The 26,812-nt window shown below is 47.5% G+C and overlaps 1 pseudogene; it reads left to right on the top strand.

Moving 5' to 3' along the window:
* Positions 1-26,812, top strand: part of LOC130258910 (zinc finger protein 721-like) — a 415,188-nt pseudogene that overhangs the window by 130,574 nt on the left and 257,802 nt on the right.

The following is a 26,812-nucleotide window of genomic DNA, read 5'->3' as shown; positions in this document are numbered from 1 at the left end:
GTCGAAGAGTCATCCTAAGCCTGCCACTATACACAGAATCAACCCTAGCACAGATGATAGAAGCGTGCACTCGCAAAGCAGAACTGTTCAGTACTCCTGAGAAAACCCCGAGTCCAGCACCTCCTAAACCTCCAGCACCTGAACAACCACAGATGAAGAAGCAGCACATGTCATCGCAGCAACTAAAGAAGATCACCTGTTTCCAGTGTCAGCAGGAAGGACATTTTGCTAGGGACTGTCCTCAAAACAGGAAACAGAAGAAACTCAACAAACAAAAAAACTAGAACTGAGGCGCTGGACTGCCATAAACACCATAGAGCGCCAGGATATAAATTCTGCAGGCTATACTCTAGCAAAAGCCTCTCTCTTAAAAACAAAGGGGGAGGAGGGGATGGACAATGTGGGGATAACAGATAATGTAAATGTTAAATGTTCTCTTAACCAAGTCAGGCAGTCCTGTGGCCGTGTTAGGCTCCAGACTACCAGAGGTTTTCATTTCAGATCTGCTGAGTGGACCATCATTACAGCGGATGTCTCAAGCCCTTTAATTGACATGACAGTTTGCCACATGGAGAGTGAGTATTTTGTTGTGGGAGACACAGCACACACACCTTTAGAAATTGAAATAGCTCCTATGATCATGAAGGGGAAAGTATCCAGTGTTATAATATTAGCCCGTTGCCCTCAAGCACCTTTCTATTTGTGTGAGGGGCAAGTACTGGCCCAAGCCTTTCCTATTCCAGCAGATATCACAGCAGATGATAAGTCACCAGAGGTTTAATGGGCAGAGACGGTAAAGGAGGAGAAACCTTCTCTAGCGTGCAACATGACACATGGATCAGATCATCTACATGTGCAGGGTGTTCTGGACACTGGCTCAGATGTTACCATTATACCTGAAAAGATGTGGCCTTCACACTGGGAATTGCAACCTGTAGCTGGGCAACTTCAGGGTATAGGAGAAGTTAAATTAGCAAAAATATCAAAACGCATTGTACAAATTGAGGGACCGGACGGCAAATTGGCCAGTGTTCGTCCGTTTGTAATAGATTACAAGTGTCCCTTGTGGGGACGAGACTCCATGTCACAATGGGGAGTTAAAATAATTCCAAAAACCCCTCAGGATTTTTAGAAGTGGCCACCAGTGGAGTGCCAGGTCCAGAAGCTAACATGGCTAAGTGACACACCTATCTGGACAACACAGTGGCCGTTAAAAAAGGAAAAGTTACAGACACTTGAAAAGCTTGTAGAGAAACAATTGGCAAAAAATCATATAGAGGAAACAACAAGCCCCTGGAATTCTCCAATCTTTGTAATAAAAAAACCAGGGAAAGACAAATGGAGATTATTACATGACCTTAGGGAAATAAATAAAGTAATTCAAGACATGGGGTCTCCTCAACCTGGGATGCCTTCTCCAACCATGTTACCTAGAGATTGGCAATTGGCGGTATTAGACATCAAAGATTGTTTTTTCCAAATCCCATTACACCCTGAAGATGCTCCCAGGTTTGCATTCTCAGTACCATAATTGAACAGAGAGGCTCCAATGAAGAGATACCACTGGAAAGTGCTTCCACAGGGCATGAAGTGTAGTCCTGCCATCTGTCAGTGGTATGTAGCTTCATTGTTGTCTCCTGTGCGTGCACAAAGCAGGGAAGCTATAATCCTGCACTACATTGATGATGTGCTGGTGTGTGCTCCTGATAACTCCATACTCCAACACACGCTTGACCTAGTAGTTAAAGTTTTAACCTCTGCTGGATTTCAATTACAGGAAGACAAGGTTCAAAGGATGCCCCTTGGAAGTATCTGGGCCTAGAGATCACTGCCAGAACCATTGTTCCACAGAAATTACAAATTAATTGTAATCCTAAAACTCTAGCAGATCTTCACTCTCTGTGTGGGTCGTTGAACTGGGTAAGACCTTGGTTAGGCCTCACTAATGAGGACTTACAACCCCTTTTTAATTTATTGAAAGGGGAGAGGGAGCTGGTGTCTCCCAGGGAACTGACACCTGAGGCAAAAGCTGCAATTGAAAAAGTACAGCAAGCTCTGTCTAAGAGGCAGACTCACTGCTATCAACCTGAACTACCTTTCAAATTCATTGTTTTGGGAAAACTGCCACACTTACATGGTTTAATATTTCAGTGGATTGAGGGGCAGAGGGACTCACTCTTAATCATAGAATGGGTCTTCCTCTCCCACCAAAGATCCAAAACTATCACACAACCACAGGACCTTATGGCTCAGTTGATTCAAAAAGAAAGAATGAGGCTGCGTGAACTGTCAGGTTATTATTTCACATGCATTCACCTGCCAATTAAACTTTCTGGGGAGGGAAAAAACTCTCCTGAAAGGCTAACAAAAGAAATGTTTGAGCATTTGCTACAGAGCAATGCCAGCCTCCAGATATCTCTGGATAGTTATACTGGACAGATATCTGTTAACAGCCCAGCTCATAAGTTGTTTAATGAGGAATTCCACCTCATCCCTTGTGAAAAGAGAAGCAGGAGACCGCTCCAGGCACTCACAGTGTTCACAGATGCATCGGGGGCCTCCCATAAGTCGGTGATGACTTGGAGAAATCCCCAAACTCAGCATTGGGAAGCTGATGTTAAGTTTGTGGAGGGGTCACCCCAGATAGCAGAACTGGCTGCAGTTGTGAGAGCCTTTGAGAAGTTCTCAGAGCCTTTTAAACTGGTAACAGATTCAGCTTATGCTGCTGGGGTAGTATCCAGGGCAGAGCAGGCAGTGCTCAAAGACATCAATAATGAGCAGCTCTTTAGGCTGCTGTCAAAACTAATTTATTTGATTTCACACAGAGAACATCCTTTCTATGTGATGCATGTGAGGTCACATACGGAGTTGCCAGGTGAGATCACAGAAGGGAACCAAATGGCAGACACCCTTGCAGCTCCAGCTGAAAAGGCACGCCTTCCTGACATTTTCCAACAGGCAAAACTGCGCCACCAGCAATACCACCAGAATGTACCAGGTTTGGTCCGTCAGTTCCAGCTAACACAGAGTCAGGCCAAGGCTATTGTAGCCACCTCTCCCAGCTGTCAGCTCCAGGCCATGCCATCGCTGGATATGGGGGTTAACCCCCAGGGCCTAGGCAGCTGTGAGGTGTGGCAGACATCACACACATTCCTAGTTTTGGACGCCTCAAATATGTTCATGTGAGTATAGACACATGAAGTGCAGTTTATGCCTCCGCCCATGCAGGGGAAAAGGCTGTACATGTAAAACAACACCTAGTACAAGCCTTCTCAGTGTTGGGGATCCCTAAAGAAATAAAATCATATAATGGACCAGCATACACATCCAAGGAATTCCTGGAATTCACCCAGCAGTGGGGAGTAAATCATAAGACAGGCATCCCACACTCCCCTACAGGCCAAGCGGTGATCGAGCGCACACACCAAACACTCAAGTTCTAGCTAGGCAAAGCAGTTCAACTGTGTGGATGTCTCCCCAGCAAAAGCTCTGTAAAGCTCTGTTCACAATCAATTTCTTGAATTGTTCATTTGAAAATATGAGTCCTCCTGTGGTCCATCATTTTAACAGCAGTAAACAGTTTAAATTGTCTCAGCATCCACCAGTTTTGATTAGGGATCCAGAAACATGGGAAACCAGGGATCCCTATGAGCTAGTAACCTGGGGAAGAGGTTATGCATGTGTATTAACTCCCTCAGGCCCTCGATGGATTCCCCAAAAGTGGGTTAAACCTTTTGTCCCCAAAACTCCAGCTAAAGCAGAAGGAGATGAGAAGCAAGGAACCATTGCTTCGAAAAGAAGACGCCGCAGAGGAAAAGGGAACAAAAACTTCATAAAGGAATACTCTCCAGCAGAAAGAGACTTATAACATGTGTTAAAATGTTTGTTTTTCCTTTTAGAAAAAAGCTACCTTCCAGTTAACCCTGTGAAGAACCCCATCCAAGTTGTTTTCCTGTTAGCCTTGAACAGTTTGGCAGCGGCGTGGATCGTCCCTCAGCCACGTCAAAACATCTGGTAACCTTGGCACAGACACTCAAACAGGAAAACATATGCCTGTCCACTGCAGCAGCAACAGACCCTATGTCCACCTGCCTGGTAGGAGTCCAACTAAAAGTTAGTGAGTATTTAGGCAGCTTTGACATACACATGGCTAATAAAACACCTGAATTATTCACTATATCACCTAAGCAATCAACACAGATCAAAGGTAATCCAATAAAAGAGCTGCTGCCAAAATTGCCCAAAGCAGACCAGGAACCCCAAGAGTTAGAGCTGCTTGGTTCCTACCCAGGCAACATACTGCATTCATTTTAAAGATTATCCAACACCTGCTGACACTAAAGGTTTTCATCACATCCAACTATTTCGCAAGGAATTTGTGGCCACCAAGTGGTGTACTAGTTTAAGCCATATTCCAGCTACAGATCCAGTTCATTCAAGTCCCAAAATTCTACCAAAGGGATTGTTTTTAATTTGTGGGGACCGGGCATGGGCTGGAATTCCTTCTAATCTGCTAGGAGGACCATGTACTATAGGGCGGTTGTCCATGTTAGCGCCCAACAAAACATTAATTAGTAATTGGACACACAAAAGCAAATTAGGTAATAAAATACAAAAGAGAAGTGCTGAAAATCTGGACCCAAATTGTAATGCAGAAATTTTCCATTGGGCTAAATCAAAAAGAATTGCTGTGTCTGTATTTCTTCCATGGGTTGCAGCAGCTAAAGCTCTGGGTGAATTAGGTCACCTGGAGTGTTGGGTGGTTAAACAGGCTAATTTAACCTCAACTGCCATCAGCTCCCTCCTAGAAGATGAGGAAGTAACTAGGCAGGCAACACTCCAAAATCGTGCTGCTATAGATTTCCTCCTATTACTACATGGACATGAATGCCAGGAATTTGAAGGACTTTGCTGCATGAACCTGACTTCAAGAGCTCCTAATGTCCATGCTGCTCTGCGAGATATGAACCACCTGATTGGACAAGTGAAGCAAGAAACAAAGGACTGGTTTAATGAACTGTTCAAGGGCTGAGGGTTTTCTGGGTGGTGGACTTCCATAGTCAAAACCATTATGTTATTTGTTGTTATTCTTTTCCTTGTAGCAATAGCATTTGGAATCTTATGTCATTGTCCTGGGTTGGTGTTTTGTCTGCTCCTCTCCCGCTCCCACACTTCGCTGTCTGCATGGAGCTGCCGCCGGTGCCCTTTCTCCCCCCCGGGGGGGTGGTGCCCCGGGGCTGTGCTTGCTTGGCTTGCCCTGCTGCCCCGGCTGCTGCTGCTGCTTGCTGCGCTAGCTACCCCGGCCGCTGCTTCTGCCCCGCTGCTTTTGCCCTATTGCTTCTGCCCCGCTGCTGCTGCTGCTGCCCCGGCTCTGCCCTGGCTGCTGCTGCCTTCCCCTCCCCCTTTCTCTCCTTCAGCTCCAAGATCTGTACCGGCTCCGGACGGGACCTGAGCATCAGAGACTGCCTCCGGAGCCTGCCCAAGAAGCTTCTTGCCCTTCCCAGCAGCGACCGTCTCTCACTTTGGTGAAAACAGTTCTTTTGTCATCTGGGATTGTACTTTCCTGTTGCTGGGAAGTGTTTTTCTTGTGTTTGTTAATAAACAAGTTTTTTCCACTTTTCCCCCCGAGTAAAATTCTCTCCGAGCCCAGTGGGGGGGAGGAATTGTGAGGGGGGTTTATTTTGAGGGGCTCCTTTGGAGGTTTTCCCCCAGTTTTGTCCTAAACTTGGACAAATAATTTGGTGGCCCGTACAGGGAACCGAAGAAAGTGGAAAAAACTGTGTAACTGTATATAATGCTGTTTGGAATGGATTTTAGTATGTGGTTCTGGATACTGGGGTTTTTTGAGGTTTTAATGCCTCTTTGGTCTCTGGGGTTATTTTCCTGCCCGGAAATAGCTCCAGTACTGTCCCTTATTTGTAGTTTTTATACTAGAGGGATAATGACCAAAATATTGATTGGACTGGGCTTGGTTGCAATGGCTTGTAAGAGGTTTATGAAAATGCTGGAATCGGTTCCAGGGATATCTTCTGGATCCTGGTTATGGATATGCATCCAGTTTATTAGAGGAGAAGCAGGGGAGGAGGCTTTTCAGCCTTTGCTTCCCTTTGTCTCCTCTGAATTTTTTACCTCGTTATTAGGATATGTGCAGTTCTCCTTGAGTATTAAAGAGATCATCTTTCTGATGTTTAATGTTGTAAGCTTCCTCTACACAGTTTACAGTTTCTATAAAATCAGGGCTGAGATTTCTAGAGGTGCTGGTGCGACTCCTGATTTAGCAGCAGCAGCCGGGGCAGCAGGGCAAGCCAAGCAAGCACAGCCCCGGGGCACCACCCCCCCAGGGGGGGAGAAAGGGCACCGGCGGCAGCTCCATGCAGACAGCGAAGTGTGGGAGCGGGAAAGGAGCAGACAAAACACCAACCCAGGAGAGTCATTTAATATTTAAGGCCATTAATGGTATCATTCCTTCTACCTCAGTGGACAATCATATAGAAATGACAAATATAAAACAATCTAACTCTCCCGCTTATCACAAATGGTGGGCAAAATAATAAATTCGGACTAGAATTAGTTTAATATCATCCCCCTACTTAAAAAAACAAAAAACGGGGAGATGTTGTAATTAGGTAGGTGAGGTAGAAGAAATGAAATCAGCATACCCTGCAAACCTCCTTCCTGCTAGTCCCCGGTTCATGTCCTCCTTCCGGTCCTGTGACCTTCCCCTGTGACCTTGCAGCCCACCAGGCTCGGGTATTCTGATCCTAGTCCCCCTGTGTCCTCATCCCATTGGCAGCCAGCCAAGGCCACTCCCATTCCCCTCTCCTGAATACCTGGTTCGGAGAGAGTCTCGCCCTCTTTCCGGCCATACCATCGCCATGGAATAAACTGAGATTGAAAGAGCCTCCTTTGTATCCTTTTCCATCCATGCTATGATACTTTGTCTGATCTTAAGTAATTAGTGATAAGACACAAAGTATCGCAGCACTGGGGCACTGAATTCCTGAACTGGAGAGCTGAAGGCTGAACAAGCCTCTGGAGCAGTAAAATTCTGCAGCAGCCTCCAAGTTGCTGAGGATGTCAGCAGCCCCCACTGAGGCCATCCCTGCCCAGAGACCGTGGGGGAATGGGCAGACAAGGAGAGCGTCCCTGGGGCTGGGGAAGCAGAACTGAGGCACCAGCAGCTCCAGGTAGAAATGGAGTGTGGAATGTGGCTGTGAAAGCCCTTCCTGGGCTGTGCCAAGCAGGACAGACAGGCCTTGACTCACATACCCCAAACAACTCTCTCAAGGAGACATTTAAAAGCCATTACAGTTGTTTGTGTACGCTGAGTTGGATGTACTGGAGAAATATTGACAAGAGGTCTTCAAGAAGTCAAAACAATAAAACAGCCTTCACTAGCAACTTTAGAAAATCAGAGAAACTATCAAAAGTTTTAATATGCCATTCAGTCAACAAAAAAAACACTTCTCAAAGCATTAACTTGGCCCATTCAACTTCATAAACTCTTTGCTCGTTCAATTTTAACTTAGTCAAAATTAGCAAGAGGAGAAAATTAGAAGAAGACACAGAGAGAAAGACAAAAAACATACAGAGAAGCACACACTAAGCTACCAACTCCTGCCTTCCAGTGGTGTGCAGATAGAAATTCCAAGAGGAGGTAGGGTCAAGATGTGTGCTGGGCTGCTGTGTATTCGGGTACAGGGAGGGGGTGTGGGAACACTGCCGGCTCCTCTCGGGGAGCGGTTGGAAAAGCGGGGTGGGGGCAGGATATCAGGGGAGCAGGCTGGGGCTGGGGCTGGGGCAGAGGCCGGCAGAGCTCAGCAGTGGCTGCTGGGGCATGGAGGCGGCAGGGCCAGTGGCTTAGGCTGGGAGGGAAAGTTGGCCGCCTTGACGTAGCGGCTTTCAGGGAGGGGGAAGAGCAGGCGTGAGCAGGAGTGTGAGTGCAGTGTGCGTGCACAGGGGCTGTGGGATGTGCAGACCGCGTGGTGAAGGTGTGCTCGCAGCTGGGACAGGGCAAGGGGGCCGCTCGTCCGATGGACAAGATGCAGTGCCATCACTCAGCACCAGGCAGCAAGGGCGTCCAACGGCAACAGGTCTACCTGCCGTTACCGCCAGAGACTGAGCGGTGGACAGTAACAGGTCCACCCGGCTATCAGCCCGCAGACTATGGCAGGTGGAGGGCAAGTGCTCTACCCGGCAGTGGTCCGGCAAAGACTAAGACCGGCCGGTGGCAACTTGTCTACCCAGCTATTGGCCAGCAAAGACTAGGGTAGGCAGTGGGCAACAGCTCTACCCTGACATCGGCCGCCAAAGACGACCAGTCGGTGGCAACAGGTGTACCCGGTTTCCCTTCGCCAGGCGGCCAAGTCAGTTCGAGGAGGCCTGGTGAACCCAGCAACCGCCAGGATAGGAAGGCAGGATGCAGGCACCAAACTGATCTTCTCTGCAGCCCCACAGCAGAGTCCAGAGGGGAATGCACCCTGCCCTGCCTATCACCCTGTCACACCTGCAGCCACTCTGCCCTCTGAGAACACCTGGTCCCTCTCTGCACAGCTGCCCCATACAAAGAGTCCTAGGCATCCCATCACAAACAAGCATCCAGTGCAACCCCTGCCCCAGGCTGGGACCTGGACACAGCTCCCCAAAGGCCCTTGTCCCCACAAGGTGTCTTTGCAATGCCCTGGCCAGCAGAATACTAGGACTGTAGAAATCAGACACATGGACACACACACAAACACACACACACACACACACACAGCCATAGGTGTGCTGAAGGGATTTATTGATCATTGAGGAGAAAATTTTGCAGGGCTCAAGGGAAAATGGGTGAGTCATTCAGGGATGATCATTCCCTGATGCCTCTGGAGCAGGCTGGACATGGATGTCACCAATTCTTGCAATCCTAAAACCCAGTGCCCAGGACATGACCCACCAGGACAGGAGAGGGGCCTTGTCCCCATCACTCTCTCTGCAGGCACTGCTGACCTACCCATGGAGAGCAAGAGCCAGGCACTTCTGCCACAAAGGACCCACCAGCTTTTCAGCCACAGGGGGCTGGGGACAAAAATTACTTATTAGAGACACACTGGGGACACTGAGCTGGATTGGGAAGGGGAAAGTGAGGGGATCCTGGGGAAGGGGCCTGTGGGAGCAATGGGGTGTATGAGCTGCTGTGCTCCTGCCCAGAAGCTCTGGAGTCCTGGCCCAGAGGCACAGCTGGGACAGGGACTGCACCCTGGGTCATTCAGGGGGATCTTGGGGTGACAGGGAATGCAATGGGGGTCCTGGTCAAGGGATTTCTTTGGCAAAGCTCCAAAGGACAGGATGTTGTCTGGGGTATCAGTCGAGGTGCACTGGGCTGTGCTGGGACAGACTGGGATGGCCTGGAGTGCAGTGGCCATGCAAGGGGAGGGTCTGACACTGGCAGAACTTGTGGTACCAACCATCAGGGTCTTCAGGATTGTGACATTTTCTAAATCCATCTGCAGAGGGATCAGGAGACCTCACTGGTCACTGGGATGTCTCTGGTGCCAGCAAGAGATGGGGGGAATTAACTGTCCTCCTGTTCCCTGAGGGGATGCCGTCCAATCCAAGCTCACACTCAGCTCCTGGGTTCATTTTCAGTTCCTTGCAGGAGTGTCTGGGAAAGGAGAACAAACCATGGTTCTAGATTGAAACATGAGGGGCTGTGGGGCAACAAGAGTGCAGAGACCAAAGGGTGTGGGAGGGGCAAAGGGATGGGAATTCAGGGCATCAAAGGAAATCGTAGTGAGGCGGGAGGGACCCAAAGACACTGAGCTGGAGTGAACTGGGGAGGCCAAGGGACTGGGCTGGGGAAGTGGAAGAGGCCCCGTGTGGGATGCAGGGGAGAAAGAAATTCCACTGTAGCGACATGCGAGTGAAAAGAGGGGGTTGGAGTGGGCAGAAGAAGTGGGATAGATGAGGAGAAGACAAGACTGGGACATGGTTTGTGAGTGCCAGGTGAATCCAGGAATGATGGCAGGAGATACCACTGCAGTGGCCATGGAGAAAAGGAAGGGACTGAGGGGAAAAAAGGGAAAGGAATTGGGAATGATCAGTGGGAGGGCATTCATAGACCCTGGATAGGACAAAGAGGAGATCCCAGGGAGATTTTGGATGACACCAAGGATGGGAAGCTACAAAGGACGGGATCCCAGGGAGATTTTGGAAGACACAAAGGATGGGAAGCTACAAAGGACAGGATCCCAGGGAGATTTTGGAAGACACCAAGGATGAGAAGCTACAAAGGATAGGATGTGGGGGCACCATGACATCGGGGCCCCTCCTTGGCCTGTGCCAGGGGGCACAGCAGGATGGAGAAGAGCAGGGCCACGCTGAGCACAGCCACCTTCATCTTCCTCTAGCACTGGCAGTGCTAGTTGAGGCTGTGTCAGGTGAGGAGCACATTTATCCCTTCCAGGACTCCTCTCTGTGCCCTCCCTGAGAGCCCCCAAAATCAGGCCAAAGCCTGATTTAGCACAGCCCCCAGCTCTGGCCACAAGCCCAACCCTGGCAGAGTCCATCCCACATGTAGCACAGATCCAGCCCCCTGACCCATCATCCCTGCATCTTCCTGCATGGGGCAGCTGCCCCTGGAAGGGCCCAAGAACCTGCAGGGGCCAAACGGTCAGGCAGGGAGCTGGAGACAGGTGAATCCCTACTCCAGCACAATCCATTTTCCACCTGCCCCCCAGAGCACTGGAGGATTGTGATCACCTGAAGGCAAGGCTGAGGCTTGGGGAATACCCAGAGCTTCTGGGCAGGAGCACAGCAGCTCATACACCCCATTGCTCCCACAGGCCCCTTCCCCAGGATCCCCTCACTTTCCCCTTCCAAATCCAGCTCAGTGTCCCCAGTGTGTCTCTAATAAGTAATTTTTCCTCCATCCAGAACACCCCATTTCTCAACCCTGCAGGCACCAAACCGGTCCAGACTCCAGCCCCAGAGCAGATTCCAGAGGGGAATATCTCCTACACTGCCTTCACACTGTCACAGTTGTGGCCACTGTGCCATCCCAGAGCACCTGGGTCCTGCTCTGCACAGCTGCTCTACATGGGATTGCCAGGGACCCCATCTCCAACAAGGATCTTACTCCTGCACTGTCCCTCACTGGGACTTGCCCACAACAGCCCAGGGCCCTTGTCCCCACTCAGTGTCTTTGCAATGCCCTGGCCCTGGGCCCAGGCCAGCAATGGCCCAGAGCAGGATGTGCTCATCCCAAGGGATGTGGGAGAGCGGGTGTTTGTCCCCAGAGAGCCACTGGGATAAAACTGGGCAAACAGAGGTGCCCACTCAGGGGGAGGGATGTTGGTTCCCTGCAGGCATCTCTGATAAGCCCTGTTTACCCAGGGCCTGAGGCACCAGGAGGACTTTCAGCATTCAGGGGTATCCAAGAAGTGAAAATCCCATGAGAAGCTGTGATAATTGATAAATGATTCAGGTTAATCATAGAAGTTTTGGAGTTTGTATAAACCAGAATACTTAAAATAAGAAAAGAACATGGACCTAGATAAAGGGAAATATATGATTAAACCCACTCTGTTTAAATCCCCCTGTTATGAATATTGTAAAAAAAAAAAAAAAAAAAAGGGTTTTCCATAGTCTGAAAGGTTTTTTTTTGTGCAGAATCAGATTTCCTGCCTTTGTGTAATCAATCGCAAACTATCTGCTAAAGATCAGGCTTCCTATTTCTTCTATTTATCTACCAAGAGCAGATGGTTACATGACCAATTGTCTGAAGAGCTGTCCCACCAAAGTCTGGATGCTTCTTTGACCATCACTGCTTACCTTGCAGAATTACTACAACAAAACAATAACAATTATTGATTACTACAAGGAAAACCTTACTATAAAAAGGGAGCTGCAAACCAAGTTCGATGGAAACGTGGAATGGGTGGTAACTGCAGCACAGGGAAGGGTGCCTGCAGCTGAGAAGGACTGGAACTGGGTTACTGTTCTTTTGGTAATTTCATTGTTGTTGTTGTTTTCTTTATCTTGTTAGATATACTAGTAAAGAACTGTTATTCTATCCCCGTGTCTTTGCCTGAGAGACCCTTAATTTCAAAGTTATACTAGTTCAGAGAGTGGGATTTATTGGCTCCATTTCGAGGGAAGGCCCTGCTCTTCCCTAGCACACATATGTCTTTTTTAAAACCAGTACAGTTTTTGGCACCAATGGTGGGGCCTGAGGTCATAGAGAGGAAAGGGTGGAAAAGGAATAACAGTTCTTGTGTGATCTGATTTTTTTGTCTTAGGTGGCACCATGTAGTCCAGCTTACCTTGGTTCATGCTGCATGTGGTCACAGCTATATCTCTCTCATTTGCAGGCCCTAATCTAAATATGGCTCCTACAACTAAAGCTAGTGTAGCTGTTATCCAGTTCATTTTGTGGGTTGATAAGGTGAGGAATTCATGGATTTTTAACTTCCTCTGGAAGGCAGCTGCATGGATTGAAAGCTATCGCACTATGTGTGGTTTTGGCGTTGCTTCAATAATGGTGCTTACTGTGAGGAGGTGATAGAGGGGAAATTTTCTCCCAACCCTTCACCCAGTTTTTTAAGTCCACCTCATCAGTTTTCGATGGGTTCAAATCTAAAGGCTAATGACATCATACAGGGGCTGGTGCTGCTGATAGGCCTGTTAAACCTGTTCTATTTAACATTAAGAGACAAGGGGAGATTGGCTTGGATAACAACCCTGATACCTACCATAGGAAATAGGGATGCTGCCCCTGAGCCTGACCCTTCCCCACATCCCACCTCATAAAGGAACTACCTGCATTGGGTGGGGGCTCTAGTGAAGGAGATGGGCAGATGATGAAGGAGTACATTTTCCCAGCTAGTGAGAAACCCTCCCCCTGCCTTAAAGAGGGAGAGTCTAATGGTGCTGCTGTGGAACCCACAAACATTACAACCATCCAGGTTCCAGCTGAACTGTGAGGGAAGTCACAGCCAGCAGCAATCACTCCTGTGGAATCTAAGAAGACTAGGATGAAAACAATACACCTAGATAATAAGGATAAGAATGGAGAGCCCTCACAACCATCAGGGAAGCCAGAGGTTTAGATCGTCACTTAGTCCCTGTCATACGAAAGTCTCAGTAATCTGTGAAAAGACATTGTGCAACGGGGCCATGAGGCTTTTACAATCTGACTACTTCAGGTCGGGGATCTTATGGGTACAGGTGTGCAACTGGATGGCACTGAGGCCAGGAATTTGGGAGCCTTGGCCCAGGACTCTGGTCTGAAACTAGAACTCATAAGGGAGACAAGGTCCCTCTTCCTCTGGGAGTGGCTTTTAATGAGTGTAAGAGAGAGGTTTCTCCACAGAGAGGGGATGCAGGAGCACCATCATAGAATGCACTGGAAGACCCTTGAGGAAGGGATCCAGCAGCTGAGAGAAGTACTGGAGGTACTCTTTGAGTGAGGTGGACACCATGACAATGACCCTGACAAAGTCAGGTGCACAGGGCAGATGTTGTGGAATCTGACAAACCTGGGACCATCTCATACACCACCTTCATTGTGACAATCAATGCTGATAAAAACCGGGAGACAGTGGGTTCTGTTGCTAACAAGATAATAACCTGCCTCTAGCCAGGGAGAGGCATGGGATGACAAAGAATTGGATAGTATGGGTGCAATTCCCTGGCACATCAGAGCCACAGAAACATAAAGTGCTAGTTGATACTGGTTCACAGTATACCCTAATGCCATCGAGATATGTGGGGGAAGAACCTGTTTCCATTGTTGGGGTGACAGGGAGATTACAGGAATTCACTTTGCTGGAAGCTGAGATTAGCCTGACAGGGAAGGGATGGCAGAAACATCCTATTGTAACTGGCCCAGGGGCACCGCGCATTCTAGGCATAGACTTCCTCAGGAACGGCTACTACAAAGACTCAAAGGGGTTCAGATGGGCTTTTGGAATAGCTGCTGTAGCAGCAGAAAGAATTAAGTAGCTGAACATCTTGCTTGGACTATCAGAAAACCCATCTGCAGTGGGACTCCTGAAAGTGACAGAGCAACAGGTACCAATTGCCACCTTGACAGTGCACCGCTGGCAGTACCGGACAAATCAAGATGCTGTGATCCCCATCCACAAGATGATCCATGAGCTGGAGAGCCATGGGGTGGTCAGCAAAACCCACTCACGCTCCAACAGTCCCATCTGGTCTGTACACAAGTCTGATGGAGAATGGAGATTGACTGTGGACTATCGTGCCTTGAATGAAGTGACTCCACCGCTGAGCGCTGCTGTGTCGGACATGCTGGAACTCCAGTATGAGTTGGAGTCCAAGGCAGCAAGGTGGTATACCACCATTGACATTGCCAATGCATTTTTCTCCATTTCTCTGGCAGCAGAGTGTAGGCCTCAGTTTGCTTTCACCTGGAGGGGTGTGCAGCACACCTGGAACCGACTGCCCCAGGGGTGGAAATACAGCCCCACCATCTGCCATGGACTGATCCAAGTTTGTCCTGGGGTGACGTCGCAGTGCTCTGTATCCCCAAATCGTGTGTTGCTCATGCCTGGAGAGTTTGTTTTGTCTAGCCAGGCAGCACACCCCCCACCCCTCCCCGGGTACGAGCTGCTGTGGGCCAGCCGGCAAACCCCGCCCCTTGGCTGCTGCTTGCTTGTGCCGCTGCTGCCGCTTGCAACCCCCCTGCTTCTGCGCTTTTTCTGCCGTTTTTGCTTTACTTTTCCTTCCCTTATTAGCCAGGAATCCTGATCCTGGGCGGCCTGACCCCGGACGCTGTGCCTTCGTGACAAGAAATACGCATTTCCTGCCCTTCCCAGCACCGGCTGCATCTACTCGGATGGGTGAAGTTTTTCTGCATCACCTGTGGCTGTTCTTTTTCTCGTGTTGGGGAGTGTTTTTTTTCTGTGTGTTTTGCTAAATAAACAAGTTTTTTCCACTTTACCTCTGAGGAAATTCTTCCTGAACCCGTAGGTGGGAGGGGAGGAGGTTTTGGGGGTTTGTTTTTTGGGGAGCTCCTTTGGAGATTTTCCGCTAATTTGTCCTAAACTGGGACAAATATTTTTTGGTGCCCAACGTTAGGGGCAAAAGTAAGTGGAAAAAACTTTATTACTTTGTAACTGTATATCGGTAAAGATTTATAATGCTTTTTGGGATGGATTCTGGTATGTGGTTTTGGATACTAGGGTTTTTTGAGGTTTTAATACCTCTTTGGTCTCCAGGGTTATTTTCCTATCCAGAAATAGCTCCAGTACTGTCCCTTATTTGTAGTTTTTATACTAGAGGGATAATAACCAAAATATTTATTGGACTGGGCTTGGTTGTGATGGCTTGTAAGAGGTTTATAAAGATGCTGGAATCAGTTCCAGCGATATCTTCTGGATCCTGGTTATGGATATGCATTCAGTTTGTTAGAGGAGAAGCAGGGGAGGAGGCTTTTCAGCCTTTTAAATTCCCTTTGTCTCCTCTGAATTTTTTTACATCATTATTTGGAAATGTGCAGCTCTCCTTGAGTATTAAAGAGATCATCTTTCTGATGTTTAATTTTGTAAGCTTCCTCTACTCGGTTTACAGTTTCTATAAAATCAGGGCTGAGATTTCTAGAGGTGCTGGTGCGACTCTTGACTTAGGAGCAAAGCAAAGTGTGAGGAGTCCTGAGTGGTGTGGGAAATGGCAGGACCTGGGCCAAATGTTAAAGGAATTTTCTGATCCTATAGTTTGGGACTTTTCATGCGAGCAAATTCAGAACTCAGCTGAGGTGGTAAAATATTTGAAAAAGAAGTGCCACGATAACTCTAGGGAAAAAAAGATTACTGCAGTGAGTTGGGCCCTGGCACATGTTTATCGTACCGTTAGTGTAGGATCACAGACAGACGACAGGGAACAGGGAGATAAATTAGTTACCATCCCAGTGACTCAGGCTGTAGTCAACACCCCAGGCTCGAGGACAGGGCGAAATCAGATAATAAGCTTCAACCAATGGCCATGGCTACTAGCACCAGAAGTGGAAAACGTACAGCTAAGACTGATCGACCAGTGGAGGATGATGATGATGATGATGCAGGAGAAGGACCCTCAACGCCTCCTGAAATGAAACCCAGAGTTAAGGTGAGCGATGCAAGGTCAGAGAGCAATATTGAGTCCTTTTCCTTGAAGGACCTCCGTGGTCTAAGGAAGGACTACACGAGACGACCTGCTGAATCCATAATTAGTTGGCTGGTCCAGCTTTGGGATGCAGCAGGCAAGGCTGCTATCCTGGATGGCACTGAAGTGAGACACCTGGGATCCCTGTCACATGATCCTGTCATTGATCAAGGGATGATGAGGGGGACTAACCCTCACAGCCTCTGGGCACGGGTATTGAATAGTGTGGCACAAAGATACCTATGTGCGGATGATCTCTATGTGCAGCAGACCCGATGGAAGACCATAGAGCAAGGGATCCAACACCTGAGAGAGATGGCAGTGGAGAAGATAATTTTTTCAGATGATATAACAACTAAGAATCCAGACTTAGTACCATGTACCTCCGTGATGTGGAGGAAACTTGTACGACTGGGACCACCTGAATTTGTGTCCGCTCTAGCGATAATGAAGCAGGATGAGGTGCATGAGACATGGCAAAGAAGCTTCGTGCCAATGCGGACCGCTGTACATGGCCCAACCCATGCTAGAATTGCAGCCGTGGAAACACGCTTGCAGAACTTAGAGAATAAGATAGAGGACAATCATTGGAGACTTAGAGAGGAAATTAAGGAGGACCTCCTCCAAATTTCAGCTGTACAGATTAGAAACCCTGGCACACAAAGTAGACATTCCGCTGATGGGGAGAGAAGGTACACTCCCCAGGCCGAGCTATGGCTTTTTTTGTGGGATTCTGGAGAGAACATGAGGTGGGATGGAAAGTCTACGGCTGCTCTAGCACAACGGGTGAGGGATTTGAAGGAAGGCAAGATTGAAAGAGGAAGTTCCACCAAAAGGAGAGCCGCTCCTGCTTCTCATAGCCAAAATGGCCGAAATGCCAAACATGATAATGATAATGACATGTCTGACCCTCTTGAGGGAACCTCTAAGATGTATGCCCCAGAAAAGAAGGATAACCAGGCTTAGAGGGGCCCTGCCTCTAGCCAGAGTGAGGCGAGGGAGAACCGTGTTTTTTGGACCGTGTGGATTCGGTGGCCTGGCACATCAAAACCAAGGAAGTATAAAGCTTTAGTGGATACAGGAGCACAGTAAACGATAATTCCATCAAGATATGTCGGGGAAGAATCCATTTCTATTGCTGGTTTGACAGGTGGGTCGCAGGACTTCACGATGGTGGAAGCTGAAGTGAGTTTATCTGGAAAGGATTGGAAGAAACATCTTATTGTGACTGGTCCAGAGGCCCCATGCATTTTGGGCATAGATTACCTTTGGAGTGGGTATTTTAAGGACCCACTAGGACTCAGATGGGCATTTGGAATAGCAGCTGTGATGGCAGAGCACATCCAGCAATTAAACACCTTGCCTGGATTGTCCGAGAATCCGATTACAGTAGGACTTCTGAAAGGAGAAGAGCAACGGGTACCAATTGCCACTTCGACAGTACATCGCCAGCAATATAGAACAAATCGAGATGCTGTGATCCCCATCCATAAGATGATCCGTGAGCTGGAGAGGCAAGAGGTGGTTAGCAAAACCCATCACCCTTCAACAGTCCCATCTGGCCTGTGCGAAAATCTGATGGAGAATGGAGATTGACTGTGGACTATCGTGCCTTGAATGAAGTGACTCCACTGCTGAGCGCTGCCGTGCCGGATATGCTGGAGCTGCAGTATGAGTTGGAGTCCAAGGCAGCAAGGTGGTATGCCACTATTGACATCGCCAATGCGTTTTTCTCCATTCCTCTGGCAGCAGAGTGTAGGCCTCAGTTTGCTTTCACCTGGAGGGGCGTGCAGCACACCTGGAACGTACTGCCCCGGGGTGGAAACACAGCCCCACCATCTATCATGAACTGATCCAGGCTGCACTGGAAAAGGGTGAGGCTCCGGAACATCTACAATATATTAATGACATCATCTTATGGGGGAACACAGCAGAGGAAGTGTTTGAGAAAGAAGAGAAAATTATCCAAATCCTCCTTGAAGTCAGCTTTGTCATCAAGAAGAGTAAAGTTAAGGGACCTGCTCGGGAGATCCAGTTCCTGGGAGTGAAGTGGCAAGATGGACGGCGTCAGATTCCTACTGATGCTATTAACAAGATTACAGCTATGTCCCCAGCTACTAACAAGGAGACACAAGCTTTTCTAGGTGCCATAGGCTTTTGGAGAATGCACATTCCTGAATACAGCCAGATTGTGAGTCCTCTCTACCAGGCCACTCGCAAGAAGAACGATTTCCACTGGGGCCCTGAACAACAACAAGCCTTTGCCCAGATCAAACAGGAGATTTCCCATGCAGTAGCCCTTGGCCCAGTCAGGACAGGACCAGATGTAAAGAACGTGCTTTACTCTGCAGCCAGGAACCATGGTCTGTCCTGGAGCCTTTGGCAGAAGGTGCCTGGTGAGACCCCGGGCCGACCCCTGGGATTCTGGAGCAGAAGTTACAGAGGATCTGAAGGTAACTATACCCCAACAGAGAAGGAAATCTTGGCTGCCTATGAGGGAGTCCAAGCCGGTTCAGAAGTGATCAGTACAGAAGCACAACTCCTCTTGGTGCCCCAGCTACCAGTGCTGGGGTGGATGTTCAGCGGAAAGGTTCCCTCTACCCACCATGCCACCGACGCCACATGGAGCAGGTGGATAGCCCTCATCACTCAGCGCACCCGGATTGGAAAACTAAATCGCCCTGGGATTTTGGAAATAATTACAAACTGGCCAGAAGGTGAAAGTTTCGGTGTGACAGATTGTAAGAGTCCATCTAAAAGCCTCTCGTTTGTTCTGCCTAATGACCCTAGACTGAGGCCTAAAGAACTGCAGTTTAAAGGCACTGGCCAGGGAAGAGAAGAATGCCAAGTGACTGTTCTCAGGTTAGTGCCCATCCCAACCAGGGCCGGTCTGCTCCCACAGGTGTGAGAACAATGAACTGCCATGATGCGCTGCTCCTATGCAGGCTACTTGCTGCAGAACTGGTCACAAGGACCGTTGGTGTGCCTGGAGCTTGCCATGGTGCACTGCTCCCATGCAGGCTGTGGGCCTGGAGCTTGCCATGATGCACTGCTCCCACATAGGCCACTTGTGCAGCATCCTGTTTCCACCTGTTTCTTGGAGCAACGATCTCCACATACAATAGTCCATAAATCTTCCTCCCTTTTGGCCAGTCACCCAACGCCTTGGAAAAGACTATAAAACATACCTTCAAACTGAAGACCCCTGAGATCTCCCCGGACGGCAACGGACATCTATCGGCTGCTTCCACGAAGATCGTCTGCCTGTCTTGGTAGCTATAATCCCAACCCCTTTTCTCTCTCTCTGTCTCTCTTTGTCTCTCTCTCTCTCTGTCCCTCTATTGCATTTTGTTGGCACTAAATAAAAGTGCATCTTTTGCAAAAGTAAACTGCTTTTGTCCCCTGCTGTGTCTTTTGCGCTTTGAGATCCCTAAAAGAACCTATCAGGACTCTGCATATGGTGTGGACCCTGACATTTAATTGGTGTAGTCGGCAATTCAGATTCCCTGATACTGGAGGAGTTGGGGGTTTTCTGTGCACTTTGTACCAGGGGAAGACCTCTGCCATTTCAGCCGCATCCAGCCTGTCAGTAAGGACTGAACAGTGTTGGAAAGCAAAGGAGGTGGCATTGAGTTCTTCCCGCAATCTGCACACAGACCCAGGTGGAGAATCAACTCCATTTCAGTTATCAGAGAATTCTTTGTAAAGGATCTCAACTGTGCAAAAGATGGGACTTGTGTTTTTGTTGTGTATGTGTTGTTGAGCTGCTTGTTGTAGTTGAGGAGAGAACCTCCCAGGCAGTTTTTGATCCCCTAACCCAGGCAGGGAAGAAAGGGGTTGTCCTCAGCTAAAGACTGGGTGTTTGTTATTTTGTTGTTGACTACTTGGGATCGTGAAGAGACAGGCTATTTTGTAACTAAGGTAGTACCTCCCAAGTAGTGTGGTCTCTTCACCCGCTCCAGGGATGAGAAGGGAAACACAGTTTTAGCTGTGCTTTTTGTGTAATTTTAAGTGTGCCTCCCTGAGAGTGGTTTAGTCCCTTCGTAAAAATGTCTGAAGAAGATAAAAATGCTTTTTATGCTTTGCTAGCTAAGTATAAAGCCAGACCCTCCCAAGGGGGAGAAGATTGGGCATACAGTAACTGGTTTAATCTAGAAAATGTGATTGATAGGATACATTCTTTGCAACATGAAACAAAATTCAAACAGGATAGATATAAGACCATTCTCTGCTCAGTTTTGGGGGCCTGTCTCACAGCAGCTATAGAAACTCGCTTTACGCAAAGAAGTGAAGAAAGAGCAATTATTGACTCCTTACAAAATTTAGTGGAAATTTTGCAAAAAGAATTAGATGAAGAAAGGAATGACAATCATGCTTTGAGAGATGAGATTCATTCTTTAAGAGATGAGAATCATTCTTTAAGAGCTGCCTTAAGACAAGAACACACCAACACTTTAAAACACAGTGATTTACCAAAAGAAACAGAAGAAAAAGAAACGAATCAAATATATCCTCAAAAGGAAGTAACTCTAATGAAAAATAATGGAGAATATTGCTGCCCTAGCTTGAGACCTTTGGTTAAAACAGAATACAATTTTATCAATGATGAAAATTTTAACCCACAAATAACCACTACAAAAATCCTGTACACTGTTACTGAATTATCAGAACAAACAGCTAGTGGATCCTGGGGACATGGGACTTCCTTAACAACAGAAGTCAAACGTAACTTATGATCCCCATCTCAGTGTGCAGTTTATTGGGCAGCAGGGCTTAACCCTTTGGAAAGGGGAGACCTTGTAGCTTTAGTTGGTACCCCTGACCAACTCCTAGAAAACATTCAAAAAGCTGCCTGCTTGCAAATTTTATGTGAAATAAAACTCACTGCTGGCTATAAATCACCTATGTAATTACCTGTAAATGTAAAACAATACCTTCCTCCCTTTGGTGCCAAAGAAGGGCTCAAACCGGTTATACAGGACTTACAAAACTCCCCTGTATGGCCAGTCCAAAAACCCAAACCTGACAATGGGGCTGTTTATTAATATATTAATATATTAATATATTAATATATTGATGATACTCTTGTGGGAGGAGATAAAATAGAAGTAGTGGGGGATACCCAACAAAAAATAATCTCCCATTTGGAAATCCCTAACTTGCAAATTGCCTCAGAGAAAATTCAAAAACCTTCTCAGGAAGTGAAGTTTTTGAAGACAGCCACTACTAGGACTGCCCCCCCCTGACAGGGTGGCCCAGAAATTCTCAGTAACAAAAGGAACTGTAAAAAATCTGGCAATAACAGAAACTGACGGCTTGGGTAGCAGCCATGACAAACCTGTATTGGTAATTAAAGTAGCCTCTGCTCTCTCCCCCAAACAATTTTGTTCACTAATTCTTTGTTCACTAATGTTGTTTCTGCTGAACAAATTATTGCTGGGGGACAGGGTGGCTCTTGAGTTGGGGAGCTGATGGTTATTTGGAGTGTTTTCCAGCTTGAAGCGCGGAGTGCCTCCTTTGTCTGCAACTACACTGACTCTTATGCTGTATTTAAAGGAGGTACAGAGTGGCTCCCTTTTTTGTCAGAAAATTATTGGGAAGTTAACAGAATTCCAGTCTGCATTACGTGCTGAATAGTTCCATCATTTTAACCTCCTGCCTCTTTGTGGCAGATTCTGTTGTGTTTACTTTTCACAGAATAATACCATGGAACATGAAGATTAACTGCTGAATCCCTCATTGAACCTGTATATTTTGTGAAGATTCAAAATCAAAATTGAACTGTTGTACAATTTTCCTATAAAATTATGTGTGGTAAAAACAATATAAAATACGGAGGGGAACTTGATGTTAATGTTGTAACACCTACTACCCAACGGTTATACTGAGCCTGAAAATTTTCAAATTGGACCTTAGGTAATTTGGAAAACTGGCCATCAACAAATATTGTTTAATTCGGCATGGTCTTTTAAACAAGTCAAATTGATGCAAGACTGGGAGGATCCTTTCAAGAAACAAACAAGAGACATAACCGGTGTTGTGGGAACAAGATTGGGAATTTTGAATAGTATTGATTTAGAAGTATTAATGAATAAATTGGCTAACATTTTTTAGCTCTCTGCTGTATCCAGGTTCAATTGTGGATGCAGTCAGTTGCTGCATCAATTATACGAGAAGTGGAGGAAACCACTTTTCCTACTGAAATTTAGAGAATAATTTGGAATAATGTCCATGATTTTGAAAAGAATTCCAATCCTGGTGAAACTACTACCCCAGCATAAGCACAGCCACAGCCTTTGCACTGACCATATGTAATGCTTCAGTACATTCAATATTCCCTCACATTGCATCAGGGCTGAATCATGACGGAGCTATTCTCTATCCTTTTGATAGAATGGGCCTGTCAAATTGGTGAAAAGTAACAAACTATTAATTTGGAATCTTACATTGTCTTGGAACAACAAGGGTTTATCTGTGAAAGTAATGCAATCAAAGCTCAAGATATTTGCTTAGAGACTCCTGAAACACTACTGGGGTATATGAGCAAGGGGTGTGCATGCTTAAGAACTGCTTGTAATTTAGTGTTTGTAGAAAATGTAGCAGTGAATCTAAAGAATCATTCAAAATTTTGTGTTTGTAATTTTACCAAATTACACGAGCAGTAAAAGTTAGGCCTTTAACAGCAAACTGATTAGAATTGTTTGTTGCTTGTTATGATTGGTATTATTAGTTTTATTAATATTAAGTTATTTGTTTGAAAGTGGTTTAAGAAAAACAGCTGCTTTAATCAATTTTGTTAAACATATTATAATCAATATTGATTTGAAAGTTATTTTATTGATTTGCTTTAATATTGTTTGAATAATTGTTTGAAAGTTATTTTATTGATTGCTTTAATAATTGTTTGAAAGATATTTTATTGATTTGTATTAATTTTGATTGTTCAAAAGTTTTCAACTAATATGATTGTGATTTGTTTGAAAAACTGTTTTTCAATTTGTTGTGAAAATTGTTTTTCAATCAATTTGTTGTGATTATTTTGCTCTATCTTTGTGTCTATTTCTTTCCTTTTCCTTTCCTCTTTCCCACTCTCTCTATGATCCCTAATTTGTCTGTCACTGTTTTCCTGGATATGCTTGCTACCAATGACGGGTCCTGAAGATGCTACGTCTCAACGTCACACTGATGGAGTTTCTCAGCGACACTTGTTGGTCACAGGGTGGTGTAAGAGTCCATCTAAAAGCCTCTCGTTTGTTCTGCCTAATGACCCTAGACTGAGGCCTAAAGAACTGCAGTTTAAAGGCACTGGCCAGGGAAGAGAAGAATGCCAAGTGACTGTTCTCAGGTAGTGCCCATCCCAACCAGGGCCGGTCTGCTCCCACAGGTGTGAGAACAATGAACTGCCATGATGCGCTGCTCCTATGCAGGCTACTTGCTGCAGAACTGGTCACAAGGACCGTTGGTGTGCCTGGAGCTTGCCATGGTGCACTGCTCCCATGCAGGCTGTGGGCCTGGAGCTTGCCATGATGCACTGCTCCCACATAGGCCACTTGTGCAGCATCCTGTTTCCACCTGTTTCTTGGAGCAACGATCTCCACATACAATAGTCCATAAATCTTCCTCCCTTTTGGCCAGTCACCCAACGCCTTGGAAAAGACTATAAAACATACCTTCAAACTGAAGACCCCTGAGATCTCCCCGGACGGCAACGGACATCTATCGGCTGCTTCCACGAAGATCGTCTGCCTGTCTTGGTAGCTATAATCCCAACCCCTTTTCTCTCTCTCTGTCTCTCTTTGTCTCTCTCTCTCTCTGTCCCTCTATTGCATTTTGTTGGCACTAAATAAAAGTGCATCTCTTGCAAAAGTAAACTGCTTTTGTCCCCTGCTGTGTCTTTTGCGCTTTGAGATCCCTAAAAGGACCTATCAGGACTCTGCATGTGGTGTGGACCCTGACACAGATGAGGAACAAGAACCAGTGACCCGGGCTGAAGAAGCTCCACCATACAACTAGCTACCGGCAGAGGAAGCGTGTTACACTCTATTCACCGACGGTTCCTGTCACATTGTACGGACAAATTGGAGGTGGAAAGCAGCTGAATGGAGCCCCACACGATGGGTTGCAGAGGCCACAGAAGGAGAGGGCGGATCAAGTCAGTTTGCTGAACTTAAAGCTATTCAACTGGCCCTAGACATCGCAGAAAGAGAGAAGTGGCCAAAACTTTATTTGTACACTGATTCCTGGATGGTAGCCAATGCTCTGTGGGGATGGTTGAAGAAATGGAAAGAGGCGAACTGGCAGCACAGAGGAAAACTGATTGGGGCTGCTGAAGAATGGAAAAACATCGCTACTCGGCTAGAGAAATTACCAGTGGAAGCTCGGCATGTAGACGCCCATGTCCCCAGAAGTAGAGCCAACGAAGAGCAGCAAAATAATCAGCAGGTAGATGAAGCTGCAAAGATATGGGTGTCGAAGATAGACCTTGACTGGGAGCACAAGGGAGAGTTGTTCCTAGCTCGATGGGCCCACTATGCCTCAGGTCACCAGGGCAGAGACGCCACCTACAAGTGAGCATGAGACCGAGGGGTGGATCTGACCATGGACAGTATTTCTCAGGTTATCCATGACTTTGAGACGTGTGCTGCCATCAAGCAAGCCAAGCGGGTGAAGCCCCTCTGGTATGGTGGGCAATGGTCCAAATATAAGTACGGAGAGGCCTGGCAGATTGACTACATCACACTGCCTCAGACCTGCCAGGGCAAGCGCTACGTGCTGACCACGGTGGAAGCCACCACTGGATGGTTGGAGACCTACCACGTGCCTCATGCCACTGCTCGGAACACCATCCTGGGACTTGAAAAGCAAGTCCTGTGGAGGCATGGTACCCCTGTGAGAATTGAATCAGACAATGGGACTCATTTCAAGAATAGCCTTATAAACTCCTGGGCTAGGGAAAATGTCATTGAGTGGGTGTACCATGCACCAGCGGCTGGGAAAGTTGAACGGTGCAATGGCCTGCTTAAAACCACCTTGAAGGCAGTGGGTGGGGGTCTTTCAAGAACTGGGTGATTAATTTACTGGAGGCCACATGGTTAGTGAACACCTGAGGCTCCACTAAATGAGCAATCTGCTCGCTTGGGAACACCAGATGGAGACAATTTTCCAGTGGTACACAGGAGAGGTATGCTAGGAAAAACTGTTTGGGTGAACCTGGCCTCCAACAAAGACAATCCCATCCATGGGAGGAGGAAGGCCGCTGCTGTTACCCCCACTCCTGCAATCCCAATGCCAGAACCTGCCTCTTCTGTTGTTGGATCCCTACACTGCTGCCTTCTCACTTCAGACTGCTACCTCCAAGCCGCCTGTTGGAGAACTGGGACAGACACTGTGAGCAAAGTATCTCCTCCATCCCTTTCCCACCTGGGACACCGCTGCCACCACCCCCAGCGCCCCTGCAGCTGCTCGGGACCGGCCCCTGTCCACCACTGGTATCTGCAGCACAGGGAAGGGTGCCTGTGGCCAAGAAGGACTGGAACTGGGTTACTGTTCTGTTTGTTGGTAATTACATAGCTGTTGTTGTTTCGTTTATCTTGTTAGATATACTAGTAAAGAACTGTTATTCTTATCACTATATCTTTGCCTGAGAGACCCTTAATTTCAAAGTTATACTAATTCGAGAATGGGATTTATTGGCTTCATTTCGAGGGAAGGCCCTACTTTTCCCTAGCACACACATGTCTTTTTTAAAACCAGTATAGTTTTTGGCACCAACGGTGGGGCCTGAGGTCATAGAGAGGAAAGGGTGGAAAAGGAATAACAGTGCTTGTGTGACCTGTTTTTTAGTGTTAGGTGGCACCATGCTGTCCAGCTTACCCTGTGTCCAAGTTTAGGAAGCCTCCAAAGGAGCCCCCCAGAGAATAAGCCCCCTTCACAATTCCTCCCCCCACTGGGCTCGGAAAGAATTTTACTCGGGGGGAAAAGTGGAAAAAACCTATTTATTAACAAACACAAGAAAAACACTTCCCAGCAACAGGAAAGTACAATCCCAGATGACAAAAAACGTTTTCACCAAAGTGAGAGACGGTCGCTGCTGGGAAGGGCGAGAAGCTTCTTGGGCAGGGTCCGGAGGCAGTCTCTGATGTCCAGGTCCCGTCCGGAGCCGGTACAGATCTTCGAGCTGAAGGAGAGAATGGAGGGGGGGGTGGAAAGCAGCAGCTGCAGCAGCAGCAGCAACAGGGCAGCGGCAGCCGGGGCAACAGCAGCGGGGCAGAAGCCGCGGGGTAGCGGCCGGGGTAGCTAGCAAGCGAGCAGCAAGCTAGCAGCAGCCGGGCAGCCAGGCAAGCCAAGCAGCACAGCCCCGGGGCCCCATCCACCCCCGGGGGGTGGAAAGGGCACCAGCGGCAGCTCCATGCAGACAGAGAGGTGTGGGGGCGGGAGAGGAGCAGACACAACACCAACCCAGGACACCCTGGTTCGTGCTGCACATGGTCACAGCTATATCTCTGTCGCTACTCGCGATGTATTTCGCTAAAATAACGACACGGACTCCTCTAGCTAGGTGGCTAAAGAAGCGGTTTATTGAACTGCGGACCACATTCTTATAGTGTGTTCCGCAAACTACAAACAGAACAGCAGTCTATTGGATAATCGAAGAAAACAAAACTTTCTCACA

The sequence above is a fragment of the Oenanthe melanoleuca genome, chromosome 13 (assembly GCF_029582105.1).
Source record: "Oenanthe melanoleuca isolate GR-GAL-2019-014 chromosome 13, OMel1.0, whole genome shotgun sequence".
Taxonomy (NCBI): Eukaryota; Metazoa; Chordata; class Aves; order Passeriformes; family Muscicapidae; genus Oenanthe; species Oenanthe melanoleuca.
Note: the sequence above shows the minus strand (reverse complement) of the source record. Positions and strands in the feature narration are given on the sequence as shown.